The following is a 20,554-nucleotide window of genomic DNA, read 5'->3' on the forward strand; positions in this document are numbered from 1 at the left end:
AGTGCCTTTTTTCAGGGTTCAGGGTTCAGAGTTCAGGGTTCAGCCCTGGTTTTTGCCTCCTTCTTCCTGTAAAAAGCGCTATACAAATAAATTTTATTTGATTTTAGAAACGTTAACTGGGTTCTTCAGGCAATCTTGTGTTTCAGTACCTGGAGTCCAGACTACATGTCTGTTGACCGATAGCAATGATTCAGAAGTCCATGGTTTCAGCCAGATTTGTTTGCGGCGATTAGATTTTTGGGTGTTTTTTTTTTGGAAAATCAAGTGTAAGAAAAACAAATCTGTCATCAAAAGCAAACAAGCACAGTCTCCAGTAATCCTGTAATGTGTTGGATTCCTCCTTTTGAGCCGCAACCCAAATATATGTGCGGTTGTGTCTTCTTTACAAATGTCTGCCACACCCCTGAATATTCAGTACTAAATACGGGAAAGGCCTTTATAATCTATGAGAGATAATGGGTGATAAGAGGGGAAAATGCTGACTTCTCACTGCAGCAGTTGACACTGAGATTTAGAAAAATTATGAATTCATGTATGAATTATGGTCCACGTTGCGCTCAGGTGAATCGGTGTAAAACAGAAATCTGTGAGAGAACCTGCTTTGGTTTAATTGAGGTCCCCCTTTGTGCACAGACATCTACAGTATACTGGACAAAGCTCAGATATGTGGCCAAGAAGCCACATCAGACCTAGTGTCTATGGTATACGGGGACATGTTTGAGGAGAAAACTCAGAGCCGAGTGTGTGAGCTCAGGCAGGCAGTGAGCTGTGCGCGGGGTGGCCCGAACCTGCCAGTGGCTCGCTGCTCAGCCAGTCTGAGACATGTGCACTGCCTGGTGAGCAGAGAGCGCATACCCTCTTACCCAAACCTGACCGACATCAAGAACTGAAGTATTATTACAGACCATCTCAGTAACAACCCCTCTGGGCTACCCACCCCGCTTACCTCACCCCCCCCCGCTAACCATATGCAGTGTCTGTGCCTCCCCACAGACATCGCACTGACCCTGTAAATGTTTTCTCATTTTTACTTTTATTTTTTTCCCATTTTATGTGCAGCTATTTAAATGGCATATGGTGGATTCTGTTACCCTATCCAGTCATAATTTTTAATGGTTCTAAATAAAGAACCAGGGGAAATCAAAGCTGTGAGATTAAGGTCTTGTTATTCTGTCGAGCTTTTGAATGAGTTCGTTGAGGAGCTTGAGAGATTCTGTGTTGCTTACTGTAGCTCTTGTTTCTGATGTCATCAACAAGGTTATCTGCATAAAATTGATTCACCAATCAGCAGCGACGGAAGGAAAGCTCTATGGAACCGGCGAGCACGCACGGAACGCTCAATATGCTAATATGCCAGATGACGCTGTACTAGTACTGACTACCACGGGGAATATCGGATTCCAATAGCACGTAGTGTTAGTGGCTGCGTGGGCATAGACTTAATGTAAAAGTGAAAATACAGCTCTGCTGGGAGGATATGCATTTTCTCTCAGATAAAGATTTCGCTTCGCCAAATGAGAGAAATGGCTTTAATTTCGACTACGTTTGTCCATTCTCGCCTGCTTAACCAAAGAAATAATTTTTTTAAAAAGGTGGCGTAGTTGGACAGCCGTATACGTTCTTGTCCCGGTCTCCCCTTTTGATATTTTCCCCTCTCTGGTGCACTCCCCTATGAGCCTATTTAGTATTTACTGTTTTTCTATCCATTCCTCTTCCCAGGCCTCTGCTCTAACCCTCCCCTCCCCTCCCCCCCACCGCCCCCCCCCCCCCACCTCCATCGACTTTATGTCACGGGATGATAGCTCATCCACAAACCCCCAAGCCAGAGTCAGAACACAATTCAAGCTGTCGCTCGTTCCCCCCCTGTGGATAAACAGTGTTACATCATCAGAGCAATGCACAGGTAGTTCTCCTCGGGGAGAACATCAAAAGGTCTGATTCCTCAACGGCATCCGCCTTGTTTTTCAACCGGGGGAAACGTTGTTTGTGAACAGCAGACATCGTAGGATTGTGCCTGAGATAACCTCATGCCTGTTGGGGTTTCCTGGTCTTAATCTAGACAGGCTGTGTGGAGGGCGGGGCTTAAGCATGGCAGTGTCGGGGTTCCACCCACGTCTTTGTGATGTCACAAAGCATGAGGGCGAGCTCTCTGTCAGCATTCTATAGCTTTAAGGTTAGGAATTTAGCGGTATTTAGGTGGTGGCTCTTGTTTAATGGAACTGTGCTAATTCCTGTTGGACTCAGGCATTTGCACTGCATCTGACTCCAGGTCCCTAGCAGGCTCACGAGCACCACATACAGCAGATCCCAGTGCGTTTCATTACTGTACATCAAGACGTGTACGCAGCAGAGATGCCTGTGGCGAAAGCTGGAATGAAGTTGCATTACATGCTCCAGTGGTTTACCTGCTCTGTGGTGCTACATTTACAGTAGAGTAATGGAGTAATGGAGTCCAGGTCCAGAGGCCTGGTGTCTCGAATGCTATTCTGAGCCATTTTGCTCAAGATTCGTTGATAACTCAGGAAGGATTCAACTTTCTAATTCCACATCTAGCAGAGTGTCCATGCTTTATTCCCACTGGAATAGCCTGCCAGGTCAGGTAGTAGAGGCAGAAACATCTCTGGGGGTTTTCAAGACCAGGCTTGATACAGTGTTAGATACGATCAAGGTAATCAGCACACTAATTTAGTCAGGAAAATGGCGAGCATTGTTGGGTTAAATGGCCTGTTCTCATCATTATGTTATGTTATACTGATGATCATGTGATAGATGCTTTAGATAACGAGCTCTGCAAATAATTATCCAACTGAAACAATGGGTCAGACAATTTCCCATGACCAGCTTACTTGTTAATGAAGGTGAAAATAGTTTAGTCGGGATAGGAAGTACAACACTGAGCCGAGTGTATATGGGCTAATTCGGCCAGCAGCAGTCCTGTGGTCTGTGTGAGAGCAGTTTTCGGGTGCAGGGCCAATTCATTTCTCCCTCCACAATCTGGGGGCATGACTGGCCAGCCCCTGCAAGTGGCTAGCAGCCTACTCCACTCAGAGCGAAAGAGAGGAGTGGAGTGAAGAAAGAGGGAGAGAGAGAAGGAGAGAGAGAGGAAAAATGCAAAGAGAGAGAAAGAGACAGCAGCGAGAGAAGGAGAAGAAGAATGGAGGAGTTCAGACAGAGACTGCAGAGAGAGAAAGAAAAGGAGAGCAGTGAAGGAGAGGTAAAGGAGAGAGAGAGCCAAAGAGAGTGAAGAGACAATAGAGAGGAAATAAAAGCATCATCCAGACCTATTCCCACAAGTGACATGCAGCGGTATCACACAGACGAGCAGGTTACATCAGAACGGGTTCACCGCGCTGAGCTCTCCTGTCAAATGTCCAGCGGACGGCCACACTAAACGGTGTATCTGACCAAGACCATCGATAAACTCACCCTACATCACAATTTAGAGTGATGTAAACAAATATAAGGATCCGATGTCTGACAAACTTTAATTCTGCCACTCGGGGGACGTCGCTGACGTTACATGGACGTTACATGGACGTTACATGGACGTTGAATGAACGTTCTTTCGCTCTGTGTTTTTCATTACTGTGTAAAAAAAATTGCAGCGCAAAAAAAAATTGAAATTACATCAGTGCAGTCAGCTATATTATTATTTTCTGCAGTCTTAACACTGCGGAAAAAAACTGATTTGTGTGCTTTAAGCAAAATCATGAGCAATGCACATTTAAGAAATACTAAATGCTCTTCTTAACGAGTTGAGTCTGTGACTGTTGCGTTTTTCACGACAGCTTTTTACGAGTGTAGCGGACGCTTTTGCCAGGGTTGCCGAGGTAAACGTGGCTCATATTTCCCGTGGTTTCCCTCCCTAGCAGGGCACCTGGGCATTCTGTCTCCCCACCTGCTGGGCAAAGGGCCAAACGTTCCCCGGTAATTGAGACATTATTTAAAGTTCATAAATTCATTTCCAGAATGACCCCCATTCCCCGCGGTTCCACGGTGCATAGTTTAAGCTTTTTTTCAACAGAGGAACTGAACTTTTTTTTTATAAATCAACAAATTTTTAGATATTAAAGGGCATGAAACAGGAGCGCGGCTACAGAATGCTTCTGAATTCAGAAGGCAGAACAGCTGAGAGATACTCTAAAAGGACGTATCAATCAGAAACCCACACCCGTCAAGCAATCAATACCCAACCTCATCTATATCAGGTAACATGCTCATAGAAAGCATATCAATTGATCCTGCCTTGTATGACATATGAACATGGCACTTATGATAAAGGATTATTTGTGTGATAAATATAGAGCAGCACAGACCAGACTACTGAACCCACATGAGTATGTTTTATTGAGACTGTGTCCTATTCTGAATTATGCTGGACCTTTAAATAATTTTGTTAAAGAATTTTGTTAGACTCCCAATCCAAAACAGGGCGATCCCGTTGTTTCTTAGGAATCCACGCATGTGCACCAGAGCTTTCTATTCATGGAGACATGGATCGGGGGTTCTAATGAGATACTTTGGCTTTAAGATCCCAAATCAGTATGCCTGCAGATGACAATAGAAATCTTCAGTTGGTGATAAAGCACACAACTGCCCTTAGACAGCAGAAATTATGGCTATAATTAACCTGATTTATGGCACATCTTTACCAATAAGTTATGATGTAATGTCAATATTATTGAATGCAAGTCATTCCAGTGACACTAAACTTGACCTATAGGCCATAAAGCCTACGTAATGCTGGCTTTATCAGATCATTACAGCCATAGCAGTGTTTTTTTCCCCATTGTTTTTCACGTGTACATTTTATATATAAGCATGTAATGAATCATGGAAAACATTCTTTACACGTTCACTGGTGAACATGTGAATTTGTTAAAATCGTGCTGTGATTACATTGCAAATGTAGTGTAGTGCCGATCAGGGTGATAATACAGCACAAGAGGGACCATTCCTAAGAAACAAGAGAGAGAGAAAGTGAAAATTAGCGGCTAGGCTCTCGAGAGCTTATCCTCTGACATACTGCTCTGCAACAGAGAAATAAGCGAGAACATAAATGAACATAAATTAGACGATAACCCAGAGAGAACGAAATGGAAATTAACAATCAACTGGTAGGAGGACAACGCTGGGGACCTCTGCTAGCTTCTGCTTTTTTTTTGGGGGGGGGGGGTGGTGAAGCTGCACTGATGCCAAATTTGTAAACCACACAGCTGGGCAGCGAAGAGGAACAGCAGTCCCTGTCCGTGGTGCTGAACAGGAGCCAGGGCCTCAGTTGTGTGTCTGTAATGGAAGTTCAGATTTTGGGTTCAGTCATGTATAAATGTGCAGCTGTGACATGACTCGTTTGGGGGGTTTAAAAAAAAAGAATCACGTTTTTAATTCCCCCAGAGAAGACAAGTCTTCGGTATTAGTTATGAGTCTCACAAACCGACACGGCCTTAGTCTTCTGTGTATGCCACCAGGGCGTGGCGCTTTGCCAGTTTGCCCCGGGTCCCAAAAGCGTTAGGTCGTGTGTTCTGTACGGCCCGGGTAAGTGGATGCACTGATTTTAGTGCTATCCCATCATGCAGTTCTGCGAGGCCAAGGGGAGGTAACACTTGGACAAGTTATTGAACCTCTTCTTAGTTATTGAATTCGGATCCAGAACACCTTTGCAATTATTGTACGCAGGCCTATTCATTTCTCGTTACGAAACAATCAAGAAAAACAAATCAGCCCTTTAAGCAATTTGTAACAATTGGGACTGATCCTGCCCAAAGGTGTGTAGGAGCATGTTGATATTTTATTACCTCTTAAATGCCCATAGAGAGGCTGGAATTATTTTCCACCTTTAAAAAAGCTGCATGTGTGAAAAGAAAAAGCGCAACCTGCTCATGCCCGGGCTGGGCTCATTATCACTGCGTGTGAAATTCACTGCAGTTGGAATGTTCGCTTGAACGATGGATTTTTTACAACGGTGAATTGCTGCGGACGAACAGGAGCCAGTTGAGTCTGAACCCAGGGGTCAGCCTTTGGTGCGGGACAGATGATTTATGATTTAACGAAAATGAGATGAATCAACGTTTGTATTTGGTCCAAAAAAAAAAATTATTTCTCAGTTTTTTTTTGTTCAGAATCTCTGTGCAAGTGCCTCTGTTTTCCCCCCACATACATAAGTGTATTGCAATCAGGCTCACCAGCATGAAAACTCGACCTTTAATCACCCTTGGCGAAGGGGGGGGGGGTGGGATTTTTGACGCAGCCCTTTCTCATGCCGCTGCTCAGTGCCGCGCCTCATTGCACATGTGTCTACAGGCTTGTGACCGCACACCAACTGACCATGCCTGTTGAGCTGGACAATTTCACTTCCTGGTTCAGAAGCGATCCCCATTGGTTTCTACGGGCACCGTTGTCTCCACCAATTAAATGCTGTAAGGATTGAACAGGCTCTATACGTGGTAGCCAATGGTGGCCCTTACACGTCATAGTGAAACTACTACTGTACACTAATTAAATTAAATTAAATTAAATTAAAGTGTACGGTACCCAGAGCAATGTTTCCTTTGATTCGTGGGAACGTCAGTAGAATGTCTGTCTGCTGGATGCGTCTCACGTCCTGGCGTAATCTTCCCCTTGTCAGCCAGCCCTGACCCCCACGCTGAAATACCGCTTTATGACATCAAGGGCCAGGGATTAAACCGAATAACACTGCCACGCAATGTTACAGACTGCACAACAGAGATTAGATTATATTAGAGATATATTTGTTTTTTTTTGCTGCTGCCAGTGGAAACAGTGTTGATATTAAACAGAGGCTTTGAAGCAGGCAATACGGCAGGAGAGACTGTGCTGTATTATGAATATCGTCACGGATACAGGGGAGCTGTTTGGCAGGATGCGAAGCGTATTCACGATACAGCACAGCCCCGAGTGCCGTATTGCTTTTAAAATGGTTACAACACATAGAGTCAAATAATTAATGACTCAGTATTATTACCTATTTTGTAATATTATTTGGAAGTAACGGGTGGTGCAACGGGTGGTACTGTTAACAAGCAGGCTGTTTGAATAACTGTCACTTTATTGGATTTACAATCACTGTAGAATGCGGTCTCAGCCAATCAGCATCCAGGGTTTTTTTTATTTAAAAACCCATTTATAAATGGATTTGAAAAGCCACAGCATGGAATGTGCTCAGATGTGAAAACTACTGCAGCCACAGTAAGGACCTGCACACTGAGCTGCAGCTGTCAGACTCTGCCTGTGGTTATACTGGCCTTCCTGAGGACAGCTGCAGCCTGTTAGCCAACCGCTCCCTTAAACTACGGGCCGCTGCAGCGCTAAACGCTCTCACAGAGTTACTGTACCGGAGCCCGTTTCCTGGCTAACGATCCCATCTCTGTGTCCAAAGAGGTCAGGCGGCTCATTTTGTGGAGAGCGAAGCCTCTCTGCCGGAGGAGGCCAAAAAAAAAAAAAAGAACAACAAAAAAAAAACGGTCTCGGCTATCTTCTCTGAGCCCAGGGATTTCACACTGTGCAGCTTAATTGAAGAGTCCCCTCACTGAGCGCAGGCCCGCGGCGCGTCGGCCTGAGGGAGAATGCGCGGTGTTCAGGAGCGGAACGCCGCTTCGCTGGGTAGAGTCATTTGCGCGAGGCTCCGGTTTCCACGGCAGCGGGTTTCGGGCCCGCGTGCGGACGGGGCTTATCAGCAGGGTGTAAATCACGCCTTATCGGCGAAAACATTTTGAGGCGGAATTTCATAACCGGCCCGAGACTGGCGGGCGGGCTTGGTCGACGCCCACGGCCTTATCTGCGGTGCACACTCGCTGAATTTTTCCCGCCATCATCCGGAGGAACGTTCTGGAACCAAGGTCATCTTATTTACACCCCCGAGACGCCAAAGGGCACGAGATAGCACCTTTGTTCAGGATGCTGGCGCAACAAGAACTGTGTGTGTGTGTGTGTGTGTGTGTGTGTGTGTGTGTGCGTGTGCGTGTGTGTGTGCGTGTGCGTGCGTGCGTGCGTGCGTGCGTGCGTGCGTGCGTGCGTGTGTGTGTGTGTGCGTGTGTGTGCGTGTGTGCGTGTGTGCGTGCGTGTGTGTGTGCGTGTGTGTGTGTGTGCGTGTGTGTGTGTGCGTGTGTGCGTGCGTGCGTGCGCGCGTGCGCGCGTGTGCGTGTGTGCGTGTGTGTGTGTGCAGAGAGCTCTACTAAGAGCTGAGAATCTGCACTTTAACCACATGTGAATAGTTTGATTACAAATATTAAACTGTGGAGCACAGCCAAATGACGAAACATGATCTCCCTATATGCAGTATATAGGAAGCCCCAGTTATGTTCTGTGGATTCATTTGGTGGCGGTGTAATTATTTCACTTTTTCATCAGCTGGCTGGTCAGCCTGGTTTTAATTAGTTCAGACCGCAAAACCGTGAAGGTGACGTCTGTAATAGTTCCCACGGCGATGAGTCAAGCCAGTGGCAGAGGGATTTGCTGTTTGTTGTTCTCACAAAAGTTTGGGTGTACAGTAATGACCAAATGTAAATGTAATATAAACATACAGAATAGTACGGTAATGACTGAATGTAATGTAAATGTACAGTACTGTACGGTAATGACAGAAACTAAATGTAATGACTTCTTTGTTCTTACATATCACTGTTCTGGGGCTGCTGGGTGGCTCATCGGGTTAAGGCACCACACTCAGGTGCGTGGATGGACCCCGCGGGCTCTGATTGGATCCGAACCGTCCCAGTGCCGACTGCGGCCGGTATCTCCACAGGGGTGTTATGGAAGGGTTCAGTCGGTTAGGGGTCCACGTTGCCTTGCTACCTAGCACCATCTCAGCTCAGAATCTGTGTAATAAAGTGTTACAGAGGAATGGAAAATCCCCGTGGACTGCAGCCCTTTTGCTGTTTACATAGTTACATTATATTATTTACGTGATTCAGCAGAAATACTTGCCTGGGGAGGTTGACACAGCTTTTCCCATTTATATGGCTAGATTGAATTCAGGGAAGGGACTGAGGAGGTACTCCATTAAAGGGCTCGATCAGCAGTGTTCCACCGAAGACTTGTGCCTGCAGGCCTGTCTGCACCTGGGACTAATTTCACAAAAAAAATAAAAATAAAAATACCCCATTCAAGCTAACAGCTGCCAGACGAGGCCAGTTCCATCTCTGTTTTTGAGCATTAAAAAAAAAAAAAAAAACGTGATTTCATTTTGTAATTAGACCTCACCAGACCCAGTGCTCAGAACGTTCTAGTGAAACTCGGAAATCTCAGGTGCTCCCCCGTCGCCTGTTGCTTGAACGTGTGCTCCTCAGCACTCGAACGCCCCCGTCAGGGAGAAGAGGTCCTGACTGGTGGAGCCATCTTCTGGATTTACTGCCAAACCCGTCCAGTCTGGCGCATGATATCTCCCCAGGAGACCAAATGCACAGTGGCATTTCCTTTGGTCCCTTGTCACCGGTACAAACATCCCAGAGACTGTAAGAGTTTGGATGCTGTATTGGTTTAGGTGTGTTCCGTGTGTGCAGGAGTCTTTTCACTAGGGCTGGTAGAGCTTCCCGGTGCTTTCTACAAGCACTCTGTATACAAGTGTGAGTCACTCTGATCACTGGCCACTCTGTTTTTTTTTTTTTTTGTTTCTGGAAAAGAACAAAAAAAAAATTCAAGACATAAAACTCTTCCTGGGGTTCCCTTTGTGACCTTTATGTTGCCATTTCCCTGTTTTTTTTTTTTTTTTTAATCGTGTTTGTTCATTATGTGGTGTAATGAGGTTGAATTTTTACAGAAAAAAATGCTGCTGATTCTAATTTAATGAAAAGCCTCTTTAAATGTCAGTGCTGAATCCTAGTTGCCTAAATACTGAACATTGAAGATAAATATTAATGCAAATACAAAGAAAAAGAGCAATGCCCTACTCATGCTCTTGCTCACTGTCAATCAATAATTGAGTGAGCAAGTGAGACAATTATTGTCAATCAATAATTGTCACAAAAAAAACTCTAATCTCAATGGGTCGATCGCAGCCACAGCGTGTCTTGTGGTTCCCGGATATGGATCCAGATCAAGACCAAATTAGAGCCCCCATCACAGCCAGCTCCCTAACTCGTTAGTGCAGTCCTGTGCTAATTACGTCTGCAGTGTGCTTTAAATGGCACCTAGAGGATACTAACGCTGCGGACTTCATTAACCTACTGCTGGCCAGCTTCATAACCCTGCCGTTCATGACTAGAGTCTAAGGGCGGTCCGCACACAATTTCACAGCTCTCTCTTTAGCCTACTGCATCCATGTCTTCCGCCTCGCTTCTGCAACTGGCTAGTACTTTTACACAAAGTATTCATAAAAAAATAATAATAATAAAATAAAATAAATTTAAAAAAAATATATATATATATATATTGCATTGAAAACAAGTAATAAATATAAAAGGCTGTGTATGATGTTATTGTCTGTGTCTCCAAAATTGCTGCTCTTAAATCCATGGCGGTTCTTTCGATAACTGGGCTCCTATAGCACCGTATGACCGCGGGCACATCAGCCACTTCCTGTTCACGTGCATCAGGTAGCACGCGACGAACCCGCTGTGCGTTTAACTCAGTTAACCAGCTTCAGACAGCAGCGATACACACTCAGGGGAGCCCGTTTTTAGTGCTTTATGGAACCCTCTATGGCTGATGGGAAATGTAGGAAAAGCTCCCAGACTGAACCATTTTGCCTGTGAAAGAACCCTGGCGCTAAACAGGGTTCCTGTGTGGAGACACAGAGGAACCCTTAGGAACCCTTTTCCTTCTGAGAGTGTAACATGGAGAGAGTCCATGAAGGCAACACATTCAACACGTTACTGGAACTTGCTTTTCTGCCATGTTTCTCTGCTTGTGTGCGTGACCCTCCCTTGAACCGTGCTCATTTACGTTCAGGCTGGGTTATTAAGTAAATATTGATCAACTAGAATGTATGGTCTGCATCCTGGACCTAGAGCCTGACATCAGCTGTCAGTTTTCCACACACAGAGTTCTGCCTCAGAGATCTTTCTCTTTCCCTTGCGTATCGACCCTTCATTTGACTTCACAAGCAGTGCACGTACAGCCAGAGTAACTCACATATCCATATTTTACAAAAAACAACTAAGAACAAATAAGTCAAATAAAGCATGTCATTGGATGCATTTGCCCAACTGCGTGCTTTAGTTGACTTTACTTTTCTAGTTTTTTTTTGTTTGTTTGTTTGTTTGTTTTTTTTTGCAGTGAGCTTGAAACTTATTTTAAGCTGTCATTAGCCATAAGTAGCATGGTAAAGGTCTGATGATTAGATTAACCACAGAAATACCCTCACATTAAGAAAGCCAAGCCTCCACAAACGTGCAGATGCGTCTTCTGTGGATCCCATGTTACTGAGAGCCGAAATCTGCCCTGCCAGCACAGGAGACCACACTCACACGCTACTCTGTGTGCAGATCCACTGCCGGAGAGAGAGCTGCTGCGCTGGCCCAGGCTGGCAGAGCCCCAGAAACGGTCCTCATTTTAATCTTCCCTGTCAACTGGCAGAACGAAGCTCAAATTTCCCTCCCGACGCACTTTTTTTTTTCTTTTTTTTTTTTGCTCAGTAAGACCCAAACGCAGCGCAGGGGGAACAGTGTGGATTAACACGGTGTTAAGCATCGGGCTGCTAAAAAAACAACACACGCAATTACACGTTAAGAGCATTACCGTGCGCACATCAAAAAGATTTCACTCGTGTGCGAAAACAAGGAGCAGCTGGAATTAGATCACACACACACACACACACGCACACACTCTTTTTACGGAATTGTCTCTTGTCGTGCTGGTGCCATGAATCCCAAAGAAAGGACAGCTGACAGTGACTGACAGTTGGAGATGCTGAGCTTATTCCGGCATCCTCTGTTTTATTTAAAACAGGAGCGCAGTGACACGGTCTTTCTCTCTCTTCAGACGCCTCAAAATTCACTTTCCTCCTTCAGTTAGAGTCGATCCTGGGAGATATGAATAATTTGGGAATGGGGGTTGTTCAGAACTCCGAAATGTTCCTTTGAATTTTGGAATTTGAAATTTAAAGTGCATCCATTATCACTGGAATCTGGAACAGTTGCTATGTGAAGTACTGTCTACGTAATGTAATGTAAGGTAATGTAATGGAAATTATTATCAATCATTATTATTTTATATGGACCCGTTCAGTTATAGAAAGACTACAGAAGACAGGCAGTATATTTCCAGTTTGTTATCAATGCAGACTGCTCTCCTTCCTGTGCAATGCTCACCTTTTGTATCACTGATATTTACACTCTACATGGAGAGACTGAGGGCTGGGCTAGCAGCCCACTCCTCACCTCAGTAAAGTGTTGTTTATAACCAGCATCCTCTAAGTATAAACAGATTTTTTTTTTTTTTGAATTCCCACGATATGTTTTCTCCTTGTTAAATTACATTACATTAGTTTAGTGGGCTCCCTTATCCAGGGTGGCTTATAAATGTAGAAGAAACATAAATGCAGTCACCAAATTAATATGAGCAATGCTGCCAGACCGGGCTAACGATGTCCCTGGAGCAGTGGGATATATGGTTATGGGGTGTAAGGGAAGGATTCGAGCCTCAGTAGAGTCCTTCTCAGGATCTCTATAAATTCCAAGAAGCCGTTTATTTATTGTTTTCAAATCCTACGAGAACCAATTGTGCACGTTGAAAGAGATGTGCAAATTACAGATGAATAAAAACATGTTTAAAAAAAAAAAAAAAAAAAATCTCCTGTACTGTATATGTGGAGCTGAGTTCTGCTTGTCGCTGAATATCAAGAGACAAATCATCTTGTGAAAATTGTGAGGAACGTTCTATGGATCCTCAGCTTCCTGCTGGAAAACGATCGTAAAAAAAGATCGAAATTCCTCCGTCTACGGTTTCACTGGCGAGGGCCCGCTGTGGTCAGCCATCTTGACCTTCTCTCGGCCGACGCGTGACCTCCCGTCCCCGCGGAGAGTCGCCGCGGCGGGATGGCGATGCGGACGCGACAGAGGGCAGAGGTCAACGCGAAGCACCGCCGTCTGTGGCGGGACAGCTCAGCGAGCAGCACCACAGCCCTGAACCCATGATGAATGATATTTGGGTTTTTTTTTTTTATTTCATATTGATCTCAGATCCCAGTGGTGTGCTTGGGTTAAGGAACGAGCCAAACTCTTCCCATAAGGAAAGCCCATGAAAGCCGGCTCTTAAAAGCCGGTTATAATACAGTGCCTTTGCGGTTATTGATATGCCTAAGCCACTGCCTTAAACAGGAGGGATTTCCTCTGATCCTCACTGATTATTACGGCTCAGTAACTCTGAACATAATTCCCTCACAAAGAAAGTCTAATGCTGCAGTGCAGTGTTTCCCGGACGCAGACTTGCAGCAGGCTTTGTGTGTAACAGTTTTACGGTTTTTTACCTGCCAAAAGTTACCTGTCCTTGCGGGTAGACATTACAAATTACACAGTGCCACGTAGTCCTGGGCAGCCCTGCTCTGGCTGCTGAGTGAGGTGTGCTTTGTTAGGGCTGGAGTGAAAACCTACAGGACGGTAGATCTCCACGAACAGGGCTGGGCTGCCCTGCTGTACAGTGAAGCTGACTGTCTAACAGCAAACAGGATGTCTGACTAATTAGCTAGCCACTGTATATACAGTACCTTGGAATTCTAAATTATTATTTTTGTGTATTATGTTTGTGTATAGCTAGCTAACTAATAATATAGCTTTGTGTGTGTGTTTGTGAGAGTGTGTGTGTGTGTGTCCAAATAAGACTACCAGCAATATAAATGCTTTAAACCGTAAAAGCACACTTATACTTACATCACTCACTCTTCAAAACTGCATGATGCAGCAGACGTCTGAAAATCAAGATCAGTATTCAATTTGCAGCTCTGTGAAAAGAAATTAATTGAGCTCAGTTGGGACAAAAGCCAGCATTCACAAGGGCATTCTGGGACACGTGTTCTGAGCTGCCAGTACAATGAAAAACTGCTACTCGACAAATTAACATGTTGCAATAATGGTGCTGTTAATCTTCACAGGTCACCTAGGGCAGTTCTCTGAAAAAATGATTCAGATATTGCCTCACAATTATCCTTTAGCATGTGTATCCAATTACAGCTCAAAATGAAGCTTGATCGTTTCTGAGAGGAACGTGTCTGAAAGTAGCTTTTGAACCTGGCGAACACGAGGAAGGTCTCGACGTCAGTCCCGCACGACTGGATTGCAAATACATGGAATATCCAACCTGACGCAGCCTGTTACGAAAAAGAAGAGCATAAAAAGAATTAGAATGAGTTTGAAGCCAGTTGTTCAGTGTGGTCAGCCGTACTGTGTTTGGACGTATTTACCTGTCATTCTGGACAAGCTGAGGGTCCAGCGATAAGAGTGTGTTTACATGATGACAGTCTCATATGTCTGATGTCTTCGTCCCTCTCCCCTCCCCCTTCCCCCTCAGTGTGTGCTGATTGGCTGTCTTCTGTCATTCAGTCTTCCACTGAGCACCAATGGGCTACTTCCAGGACCATACTGTATGACCTATGACCTTCTCCTCACCAACCTAACCTGTTTCTGGGGTGTTTGCTTGAAGCTCACTGACCCATGCCCATGCAAATACACCTCCCTGAGCTACTGATGTAAAAATAAAAACATGAATACCTTTACATAAATAATTAAAGTAGAACTGCCTTGTTACCATCCATCCTCGATGATTTTATTCTTACAAGCAAAAATATTATCATAAGCTGAGTCTGCTCGGATGAACGGAAGTGAATTTGCATCACGAAATTGTATTCATGAATTAATGCAGGTTTTTTGAAAGAATAATCCATGAACAAAGACGTGCCTGGTTTAAAAACAGCTTTTAATAAAATACAGCAGCAGCTATATTATGTAGCATAATGGATATAGTACTCTACAGTGGCTAAAACTCATGGCAGTTTATTTATTTATTTTTTTGGAAAATCAACCTTCTGCAGCAAGGATTTTTAATGCAGGAACCATTGTACTGCACTGCATAAACCAGCTAAGTCTTTTATTTAGAATTAAAATCTTTTGTATATTAACTTTTTGTTAAATTAAACAAAAATAGTATAATGAGGTGAGACTCATTTCAAGATTTGCCAATGGGATATAAAAACGTCACTTGTCAAGCAATCAATAAACAAGCTAATACGAACACGGTGAACACGAACCTTTGGAACAAAGGTCCATTAAGTATTTCTATTTTAGGTTGTTCCCTAATTTTTATTCAATGTATCCCTATGTTTGCAAAGTTTTGAGCGTGTGGATTGGGGGATGTTCGGAGTCTCAGTCGCTGTACTCGGTTCATTTCAAGACTGACATTGTATTCAGATTGGTGATGGTTTCCAGGGCTTTTGCTGCTCACATTGAAGAACAGACACACTTTGTGTGAGCTTGTTTTGCTCATTTTACATGGGGCTGCTAGATATTAGGTACACAAGAGGAATTAGATACAGGGATTCATTAAAATTCCCTTTGTTTTCGCATTTATCATGCGGAAACAAAAAGGAATGTTATGTAATTATGTGGCATTAATAGATTGCATTTCATTAATATTTCATGGCGTGACCGAAATTCATTCTTAGTGTGCAAAGTAGTGAGTGATTCTATCCTTTGGGTTTTCACCACTGCATCCGGGTAATTCCAGAATCTAACGTACTTATGGACAAGTTGCATTTTCTGAAATATAAACAGCAGTTAAACACACCAATATGCGGAACAAACAGATACATATAAGCAGCGTACACTGTCCTTTCTGTGCTGTAGGCCTATAGCGACTATGAAAAAAAAAGCTATTTAAAAGAATGTCACATTCTAATGTGTACTCTTTCAACAAAGAACAAATAAACAAAAAATCAAATCAAAGCTGGCCAGCATAAAGCTATCCGCCATCCTCAGCGCCGCGTACACGTTCTGTCTCGCAACAGCCTATTAAATTTTCTGCAGGACTGAGCCGAGATGCGCGTGAGTGAGAAATGGAAGCGCGGGTATAAACACGGCGGTAATGGAAGGCGGACAGCCGCTGTTATCCGGCTGGAGTGACCGTCATTATTAGGAATTCACAGCCCCGCTCTCGCGCTGCACAAACTATCTTGTCGTAATTAAGGAAATGGCTCTGTTTGCTGATGCGGAGGAGGATGATTTCAAGTGGCTTTTTGCTCTTTCTCTCATTTTATTGTCTCTTTTTTTTTTTTTTTTGCTTCCCGTTGGTATAATTTCCTTTCATCCCGTGACAGTGATTGACAGCCCACTTAAACACCCGCTTTATAAAACAAAAAACGCAAAAAACGCAAAAAACACAAGCTTAAGTGCTCCTTCCTCAAACAAGTAAGGAGTAGGCAAGGAAGGATCCATTTCATGTAGCAAAATGGCAACCCAGCTGTCCAGACTTTGCATTGACTATACATGTATACACATATTACTGTTATATTTTTTGTGTTGTTAGATATGTACTTACATGATTATTTTTTCTTAACTAATTTTAAAAAGTCACCCTTGACCCTCTCTTCTTTCTGTTAGCCTTGTGTGGGGACATCAGGAGTTTAGGATGATGACAGTTTTCCTTTTCTGTATCAAAGAAACTCTGAGAGTACTGTTTTCATCCTAAATTCAGCAAGAGGACGGGAAGGGGGGGGGGGCATCTCAGAGGAGTCCCCTAACATACTTAAATTGGGAATCAGGGGAATATTCTGAGCCAGTATGCATGGCCATCTTGTCCTGCTGAGCTTCTAATGTGTCTGGGGTTCATTGCACCTATAAAAAGGTTTGGAAGGGGCATGGGGGGGGGATCAGACCAAGAGACACATAGGGCTAAAAAGTCCAGTGAAAACTCTTGATGCAGCATGTTCAGGTTGACTTCTGCTTTTGGAAATAAGGATCTGTTGCAAGCACTTGGCTGTCAGAATGCAGCGGTGTGAGAGGACAGGTGTGGGATGTGGGATGTGTGAACCCTAACCCTAACCCTAACCCTAACCCTAACCCTAACCCTAACCCTAACCCTAACCCTAACCCTAACCCTAACCCTTACCCTTACCCTTACCCTTACCCTTACCCTTACCCTTACCCTTACCCTTTAACCCTAACCCTAACCCTAACCCTAACCCTAACCCTAACCCTAACCCTAACCCTAACCCTAACCCTAACCCTAACCCTAACCCTAACCCTAACCCTAACCCTAACCCTAACCCTAACCCTAACCCTAACCCTAACCCTAACCCTAACCCTAACCCTAACCCTAACCCTAACCCTAACCCTAACCCTAACCCTAACCCTAACCCTAACCCTAACCCTAACCCTAACCCTAACCCTAACCCTAACCCTACCCTTACCCTTACCCTTACCCTTACCCTTACCCTTACCCTTACCCTTACCCTTTTACCCTTACCCTTACCCTTACCCTTACCCTTACCCTTACCCTTACCCTTACCCTTACCCTTACCCTTACCCTTACCCTTACCCTTACCCTTACCCTTACCCTTACCCTTACCCTTACCCTTACCCTTACCCTTACCCTTACCCTTACCCTTACCCTTACCCTTACCCTTACCCTTACCCTTACCCTTACCCTTACCCTTACCCTTACCCTTACCCTTACCCTTACCCTTACCCTTACCCTTACCCTTACCCTTACCCTTACCCTTACCCTTACCCTTACCCTTACCCTTACCCTTACCCTTACCCTTACCCTTACCCTTACCCTTACCCTTACCCTTTTACCCTTACCCTTACCCTTACCCTTACCCTTACCCTTACCCTTACCCTTACCCTTACCCTTACCCTTACCCTTACCCTTACCCTTACCCTTACCCTTACCCTTACCCTTACCCTTACCCTTACCCTCTTACCCTTTTACCCTTTTACCCTTACCCTTACCCTTACCCTCTTACCCTTTTACCCTTTTACCCTTTTACCCTTTTACCCTTTTACCCTTTTACCCTTTTACCCTTCAGTGTAAACACGAGTCAGAGCCGTTCTCCTGTCCTGTTGACCTTTCTCTGAGTGAGTCATCCTAGGGTCGAGGAATATAATGAATATGGGACAAACCAGATCAACAGCACACAAACAACCTGTAACAAAGCAATGTGATGGCCTGCTTTGCAAAGCACATTTTTTTTAATGAGGATAGAGAAATATTGATAACAAATTCTAAATGGAAAAGTAGGTTTGTGCTCACATAAATATGTGGATGTGCTGCCATATTTTTTTTTTAATAATAAGGAACACTCACTGTAGAAACAAGAATTGTTGTTCATCATATTATGATGAGTTTGGGCTGTGTTCTCACCAGATTCTGCCACTGGGATGGTTAAAATGCTAGCAGGCACAGAGAAGGAGGAATAATTCTTTTTTCAGATTGAAATAAATATTCCATTTGAAGTATTTGGGGGGTTTGTGCTAGGGCTTGTACCTGAAGGTGCTGTACAAATTATTCATAACTGCAACTTGAGCCATTTGAAATGTCAAACGATTTTGTGCAGTGTGTAATGCAGTTATTATGCGTTTTGCATGAGTAGGGGGTTCCCTGGTGTCCTGGCTATATTCCCAGCCTGGCTCCCTCAACCTGTCACCTCATCACCCCCTGATTTAAGTGGCTAAAAAAAAGTTCACTCCACTCTCCACCTCAGCTGACGTGCTGTGAGCACAAAATGGCTGCCTCGCATCACCCAAGTGGGTGCTACACACCCCTTATCATTGTAAAGCACTTGGAGTCTCTGGCCAAAGAGAAAAGTCATGTGTAAATGCAAGGAATTAATTAATTAATAAGTTGTGAATCGAGTGTGTCACCTGGTGGAAACTAACGCTGCAGTGACCTATAATGAGCCCTGGCTGCTGCATTCTACTCAACCCTTGGAAGGACGAAGGCACCTGTCCCCTTTGTGTGGATCTCCAGGCATGGTCTCCTGATAGGCCAGGCTCAGACCTGCCATAGTTTAATGGTCTGGCGGTGTCTGGACTGCATGCGGTACACGTCTTTATGAGCTCATCTACTCAAGAGCGAATAGCCACACACCACTGAGGTTCTTAATCAGCACACATGACATCACACAAGATGTCAGGCTTAAAATGAAGACTGGTACGGATGTGACTTGGCTTCACTGGTCTGTGTCTTCGTGGCAGCCACGATCCTCTGCTGGAATACGTGCTTTTGGACCCACTCCTGCACCCCTGAAGCAATGCCGCCTCATCTTCTTAAGGCGCTTTTTCCGGAAAATTCCTCTAGCCAGAAAGAAAAGAACCAGAGGAGCTCTGCTGAGATGTTGTGCTGGGATGCGGGTGACTAAAAGGGTTATATTCATGAGCCTACTCTTGGGCGCTGGAATCAGACTGTAGCTTCTGAGCTCCATTTAATCCACCGTCAGGCTTGCAAGCATTACAGCGAGCACGCATTCGTTTGTAATTTCTTTTTCCTCATTTTTGGCAGATCTTACTGTGTCTAAGTAATATCAAGGAGGCTATTTAAAACATAGCAAATTGCTTTTAGATGACTATGTTGATATTACAGAACAGTCGAAACGCATCACCCAGAGAGAGCCGATGACTGTTACAAGCCTCGGAGGACGGGGATGTATGGTGTGAGCGTCAGACGCCTACCCACAATGCAGTGAGTAAACGGAGATCAACGGGGTGTTCTCACCACCAGTATGTCAGGCAGATAATTGCCTATCTACACAGTCACAACCAGGATAGCGGAAAGACTCCCAAACCGTTTTTAACTGTTTAATGTGTGAGGTCATAAACATGCGATTAGAATGTTCTTAACTGAACATTCTAATCACAGGTTCGTGATTATAATGAGATTAGAATGTTCTTAAGTGAACATTCTGATGCTGATGTAACAGTCAGTACTGGTAACTGAAAGCAATGGTGTTCTAGAACACTGACTTGTTGATAAAACACTCCAAAAAAACCTACTCTCCCAAGGGTGAAAGACTGAGCTATTTTTGGCCTGAAAATAAAAAAAATCTCTGAATTTTAATTGGCTGGGTCTGTAATGGGCATGCATACCCAACCAAGCAGGTGCCGAAATTATCTCTCCATGAAGACTGCGAGGAGTGACTCATGCTCAGAGAAATGTTCCTTCTGGTCTGTTCCGGGCTGAATTTTTTCGGCAGATGGGGGGAGATTGTATTTGTAGCGAGTGCATGAATTTTTTAAGGCAATGAGGTGAAACAGACGCAATGGCCTATTTTTTTAGAAAGAGGAATTCCATACCACCGTCTCGCAATTGCCAAATTGTTTCCTGTGCATTATTAGCTGAAATCGATGGCTACCTCACAGCCTTCTGCTGAAAAGCGCACTTTTCCGTCTTTACAGGGTGCCTCCTGACAGATGGATCTGCTTCCTTTTCAGTGCGCTTGATCCACAGAAGGCCTTGGAGGAACGAACATGAACATGAACGCTTGTCTGAGTTCAAAGTGCATGAACAGACAGCTCTAGCCCTGCAGCTTGCTATGGTACCACTTAGAAAAATGGCTCCAAGTCTGTTTGCGTCTTCTTTACAAATGCAGATGAAAAAAAAGCATGCATTT

The 20,554-nt window shown here is 44.3% G+C and overlaps 1 protein-coding gene across 1 annotated transcript in view; it reads left to right on the top strand.

Moving 5' to 3' along the window:
- Positions 1-20,554, top strand: part of LOC118232006 (transmembrane protein 178B-like) — a 61,196-nt gene that overhangs the window by 30,050 nt on the left and 10,592 nt on the right. The window lies entirely within an intron of this gene.

The sequence above is a fragment of the Anguilla anguilla genome, chromosome 7 (assembly GCF_013347855.1).
Source record: "Anguilla anguilla isolate fAngAng1 chromosome 7, fAngAng1.pri, whole genome shotgun sequence".
Classification (NCBI taxonomy): domain Eukaryota; kingdom Metazoa; phylum Chordata; class Actinopteri; order Anguilliformes; family Anguillidae; genus Anguilla; species Anguilla anguilla.